Genomic DNA, 6465 nt, shown 5'->3' with positions numbered 1-6465 from the left:
TGTTTGATTCATTGTTATTTTTCCTTCCCCCTCCACCCCTCCCACCCCTCTTTTCCCTCTATATAGTCCCTCCTTCCTCCATTCTTGCCCCGCTCCCATCCCCCATTATGTGTCATCCACTTATCAGTGAGATCATTCATCCTTTGGTTTTTTTGAGATTGGCTTATCTCACTTAGCATGATATTCTCCAATTTCATCCATTTGCCCTGCAAATGCAATAATTTTATTATTCTTTATGGCTGAGTAATATTCCATTGTGTATATATATATATATATACCACAGTTTCTTTATCCATTCATCAATTGAAGGACATCTAGGTTGGTTCCACAATCTGGCTATTGTGAATTGAGCAGCTATGAGCATTGATGTGGCTGTATCTCTGTAGTATGCTGATTTTAAGTCCTGTGGATATAGGCCAAGGAGTGGGATAGCTGGGTCAAATGGTGGTTCCATTCCAAGTTTTCTAAGGAATCTCCACACTGCTTTCCAGAGTGGCTGCACTAATTTGCAGCCCCACCAGCAATGTATGAGTGTTCCTTTCTCCCCACATCCTCGCCAACACCTGTTGTTGCTTGTGTTCTTGATAATCGCCATTCTAATTGGGGTGAGATGGAATCTTAGGGTAGTTCAGTACCACTTTAAAAGCATTTATTTAGCCTGTAATTCCAGCAACTCAGGCTGCTGAGGCAGGAGGACTGCAGGATTGAGGGGACACCTGCACTTCGGCCAGCCGGGAGGGCCAGGTGTCCAGCTGGCGGACCTGCCGCCACCCTCTTTCTGGCTGCAGTACTCGTGGAGGGAGTTTGAATAAATCCCAAGCAAGGCTGGGGCTTTTCCCATCCTGCTGAACTCTGGGATTTCCAGGCTGGTGACTCAGAGGGTGCGGCACGGAGCCCAGGAAGAGGAAGGAGACCCGGGGCCCCTGGGTGTCTCTCTCACTGCACGGCCGTCGCCCAGGAAGAGCACAGCCACTGTCCCGGTGGCATCTCTACCACGTCCTCTTTGTAAAAGCAACGCAGCCCCAGCGGGCGGCTGGAGTGGCGGAGGAAGCAGCAGAGTACCCAGGGCAGAGCACACGTGCGGAGGGCAGGGGCCATGCCCCGAGAGTCCAACGAGCGGGCAGCACGTGCGGCACGCAGGCAGCATCTGCAGGTGGGCAGCAGTGGCCCTGCACAGCGGGTGCCCCGCCAGCCCTGGGCTCAGCCTTCGTCCCCAGTGGCTAGAGGAAGTGTTTGCGGCCCTGGGCTCAGGCCGCTCATCTGTTCCCCCTTCTGCTAAGCAGGACCTACTGAGGCTCCAAAAGCCAGTAGCACTGGTTACCAGTCTCCCACTCTTGCCCGCTGCTGGGTGCCCGCTGCTGGGTGCCCGCTCCCTGTCACTGGGGCAAGAGGGAGGGCAGGGATGTTTGGGAGGCCAAATCTTGGGTTGCTGGACTTTCAGGAAGTAATGGATCCTAAGAAAGCAGCATGGGTGGGGGAGGGCCTGGTTTTGAGTCCAGGATGGCAAAAAACAAAGAACCAAACCACAACAAAAGGCCTGAGAGGATGCTGTTTTCATGGTAGGAAGTCGGAAAAAGTAGCAGTAGGAGGTGGTAGTGCACATCTGTAATCCCAGTGGCTCAGGAGGTCGAGGCAGGAGGATGGTGAGTTCGAGGCCAGCCTCAGCAGCTTAGTGAGGACCTGTCTCTAACTAAAAAATAAATGGAGTTGGGGATGTGGCTCAGTGCAAAAGCAGAAAAGTGGTATGTGAAAAATCTGAAAAGGCTTCTGTTAGCCGGTGAAGGTGGCAAAGGAGGCTTGGCTGAGGGGAGGGAGGAATCCAGGAGGAGCAGCCTCATGCTGGCCCAGGGTACACTCCCCGTAGCCAGCCTACCGCATCCAATCCTGTGGGCATCATTGCACTCGGGCATATTCCTTCCAGAAGGTTTGGGGACATGGACTCCCCAGTGTTCCACAAATGAACATAGTATGTTTGTAGATAGTCTATCAGATATTCATGGAGCTCTTTATAGTTACCAAGTCTTTCCCTGACATTATCTTCCAAAATTTTCATCTCCAATTTAAGTTAGATAAGGTGAGTCTGAATAAATCCACTGCCCCCATTCAACAGGTGAGAAAACTGAGGCTCAGAGTACTTGGTTTGTCTTTACTAATAAGAACTAAATGAATGGGTGTGAAATTGTCTTTTTTGTTATTTTTTGAAAATGGGGATGGAATCCAGGACTACTTTACCACTAAGCTACATACCCAGCCCTTTTTAATTTTGAGGCCAGTTCTTGCTAGTTTGCTTTATAGCCTTGCTTAGTTGCCCAGGCTGGCCTCTATCTTGCAATCCTCCTGCCCCAGCCTCCCAAGTTTCTGGATTGCAGGTGCGCACCACCCTGACTGGCTTACATAATTTTCAATCTCCATTTCTGATTTCAATATTGGCATGTGTGGATAAAATAGTAAGTCTTCACCCTCCATTATCCATGTTCAGGTTAGCATGTATCTTCTAATCTTTTTCCATGTATGTAGAACCTCTAACTGTTCTCTACTTTTCCAGAGAGATATTCTACTGGCCCGTGGTTGGCTTGGTATAGACATTGTTTCTGAAGTAAAGCGGGAAATGTATGATTAGCCTTCTTCGTCTGTTGTCTGTTGCTGATTACATAATACCACAGATGCGACCAGTTATGAAGAAGGGGTTTATTTTGTTTCAGGGTTCTGCTTGTTGCTGGCAGGAGTCCAGGGGTGGCACAGGGCATGGTGTGATTTTACATGACGAGACACAGGAAGTACAAGAGAGATTTGGCAAGCTGACTTTATTGACCTGGAGATAACCCATTAACCATTAATCCATTAACTGCATGAATGGATTAATTCATGAGAACAGCCTGGTTATCTCTAAGGTCCTATGTGGTCTCTCTTCCTTGTACTGGGGTTTTAACCCAGGGGTTCTTAAGCACTGCTCACATCCTCAGTCCTTTGTGTTTTATTTTGAGACAGGTCTAAGTTGCTGAGGCTGGCCTTCAACTTGCAATCCTCCTGCCTCAGTCTCCAGAGCAGCTAGGATCACAGACATGTACCACTGTGACCGGCAGTCCCACATCTTAATATCTCATGATGGAGATCAAATTTCAATTTAATGAGTTTTGAAGGGGACAGACTATATTCAAACTAAGCATTTACATTACAGCATGATAGCTCAGTCTGAATAAGGTCGTGGATTTTGAAAGTTATTATGCATTCAGGTTGTTTCTAATTGCTTGCCACCAAAAGTATTGCCTTTGGCAACATCTAAATACAAAATACTCTTGGAAGCTCTGAGCAGGTAAGGCAGAGTAGAAGACCATTTTGAACTGCTGGTCATAGGTCCAGCATCGTGTGCTTAGATAAATACATACAAATACAACTGTAAAAAATTTTCATAGCTTCAGTTCCACTGAGTTATAACTTCTTGATATTTTCCTCCCTCCCACCAAGCCATTCAACTTCAAAAACTTTTGCATAGTGAAATATTCATTGAAAAAACAGAATTAGCACAACATGTGGATTTACCACCAAGGAAAAATCATACCAAGAAGTTGGGTCAGGGGTCAGGGTCTCTGATATCTTTAGGCCCCATAATTGTACTCCCATCTCCCAAAGTGTCTTCCAGAGTGAGGCCTTCCTTTCTTCATGATGTTACTATTGAGTCGTGGATTTCTGGATGTGAAAATTTAGTTTGAGCTGATTTTGGAATTTTATAGAAAGGGAATCAGTGTGAACTGATGTGAAACAGTGGTTTCTTTGACTTTGGAGATATAGTCATTTAGTTCTGGGGAGTAAATAATTGTTCATTTTCATTGCCATATCTTATCTAGTCACTTTTTAACTAAAAAAATGATTTCGTAACAGTATTTCATGCATTGAATATTTTCCCAGTTAATGGTACATGATGTTGCTGGAAAGAGACACCTGAGCTTGTGGGGAGTCTGTGCCTTCCAGCCATCCTTTTGGTGAACATAATATATATGACCAGGAGTGGATGCTTATGTCTCCTACTCTGCTTTCCTACTCTTTTGAAAGTGTCTTTCCTTTATGGTCAATACACTTTTTATCTTGTATATGAAGCCTTTCCTACCCTGAGTTCATCACTATTTGGTTATACTGTCTTCTATAAGTTTGATTGTTTGTCTTTTCATTTTAGACACATTTGTGTGTGTGGTGTGAGGCAGGGGTTCGAATTTCATTAGGATATCCACTTATTACAGATTATCTTCAATATTTCTGCAGTGTCACTGTTGTAAATCAAGTGTCCATTATGTTGGTGGTAGAGCCTGGGTTTTCTGTCTCTGAACACGGGAGCTCAGAAAGGAAGTTTGACACCATATCAGTATTACAGGGCTACATGGTCATCCTGAGAGTTACATAGGCTTGGACAAGACTCTAGTTGCCGCTAAGTCTCAATTTTCACATTAGTGATATCATTTAATCTATTAAATTACACTTTGTAGGACAGCAATAGGTACCAAAAAATATATATGAGAGCCGGTGGTGGTGGAACATGACTGTAATCCCAGGGATTTAGGAGGCTGAGGCAGGAGGATCACAAGTTTGAGGCCATCTTCAGCAACTTAGGAAGGCCCTATACAACTTAGTGAGACTATTGCAAAACAAACAAAAAAAGTAACTAAAATAAGTCTGTTTTTTGATAAAGTATTTTAGAAGGTTGAATAAAAACCTGATGTTTAAGGTATTCAATAAGCTGGACCCAGTGGCACATGCCTGTAATTCCAGCAACTAGGAGGTTGAGACAGGAAGAGCTCAACTTGGAGAATGGACTGGGCAATATAGTGAGACTGTCTCAAAATAAGGGTTGGAGGTATAGCTCAAGGATAGAGTGCCAATGGAAACCTAGGGAAAAAAATAGTTAAAAAGAAAACAGTATTCTGAAGCTAAAAGAAGATAAAATATTTAACACTATTCTACTAAAGGGAGAGTTTTTCTTTTTTTTCTTTTTTGTAATGGGAATTTAATCCAGGGGTGCTAAACAACTGGGCCACATCCCCCAGTCCTTTTTATATTTTATTTTGAGACAAGGTCTCACCAAGTTGCTTAGGGTTTTACTAAGTTGCTAAGGCTGACTTTGAACCTGTGATCCTCCTACATGAGCCTCCTAAGTCCTTGGGATTACAGGCATGAGCTACCACATCAGGCTCTAAAGGGAGAGATTTCAGAGCCATGTTACACATATGTAACACTATATGTGCACACTATATGTGCGCACTATTACCTTTCCTCCAACAGCACAAGAAGTAGCAAAGACTAGATCTAAAACTAGAATCTAATACTATCCCTGATTTTATAACTTGATGTACATGGATTTAGAAAAAAAATCCTGAATCAAACATTTTGCCTATTTGATTGGAATGTAAAGGGAAGACCTCTCTTTGCAAGTGATTTGGAAATTTGGTCTCTGCACATCAGCTCCTTGTTTAGTGATGGAGAAGCAATGGAAAGGAATTGAGTCAGGCCCAACATCAAAGACCATACACACCAGGGGAGGCTCACAGAATGAATGGCCAATTAAGGCCTGCTCCTGTGAACCCTGGGTTGGTGTTTCTGAGGTCTGCTATACCCGTGTCTAGAAGTAGAGCTGAGCTCAAGGAACACAAGAGGGCAGATTTCTGTCACTGGGTGCTGCTTTAGAAGTGTTTCATTGGAAAGGTGCTAGCTGACCACTGAGTCCACCCGCTAGCATCACCCCTTTAACAGAGCCAGCAGGCTGATTAGAGTCCTCCAATGCCCACTCCCCTTGCAACATCAGCACTCACTGACAGTACCTCAGGCTGCGGTGACTGATCCCAAACTTCCAGATGAGTGAGGCTTCCCACCCACCTTTTCCCAACACCAGAGGTTTCCGTGGAAACCAGCATGATTGACACCTACTGAGTCCTAACTGCCAAGCATGGTTCTATCTGTATGTATAAGTACTCTCACTGGGACCACCATTCCCATTTAACTGGAGAGCAAATGGAAGCAGGGCAAACAAGGGACCGAAGGGGGAATTTATTTCAGGCAGTTTGGCCCAGAAGTTACACTTCACCACGGGCACTTCAGCGGAGAGAGCCCAGCATTGCAGGTTCCTGGAGGGCCACTTCTCAGAGCTCTTGGTTTTGGAATGAAATCAGCTTGTTCCCAAGGCGGTGCTTTGGCTACTAGTTATGGGCAACTAGCACACTGGCTGGTTATGTCCTGGGTCATTCTGGGTCATGTCCCCTAACTTCTATCCTAGCAAGGAAGGGAACTTCTCATAGCCCCAGGGAAGGTTTTTTGTGTGCATGTTGGAGACTCCTGCACAAGTAACCGGGTAGCTGATGTGACAAGCACCAGGATGGGCTTCCCCGGGACAGGTCTTTCGCAGCCAGGGTGTAGAAAGATGTATGCACACAGGAGATGACACTGGGCAGAACAGGACAAAGCCAGGCAAACCCAGGGCGA

The sequence above is a fragment of the Sciurus carolinensis genome, chromosome 10 (assembly GCF_902686445.1).
Source record: "Sciurus carolinensis chromosome 10, mSciCar1.2, whole genome shotgun sequence".
Lineage (NCBI taxonomy): Eukaryota > Metazoa > Chordata > Mammalia > Rodentia > Sciuridae > Sciurus > Sciurus carolinensis.
The sequence above is the reverse complement of the archived record's forward strand: the minus strand, read 5'-3'. Positions refer to the sequence as shown.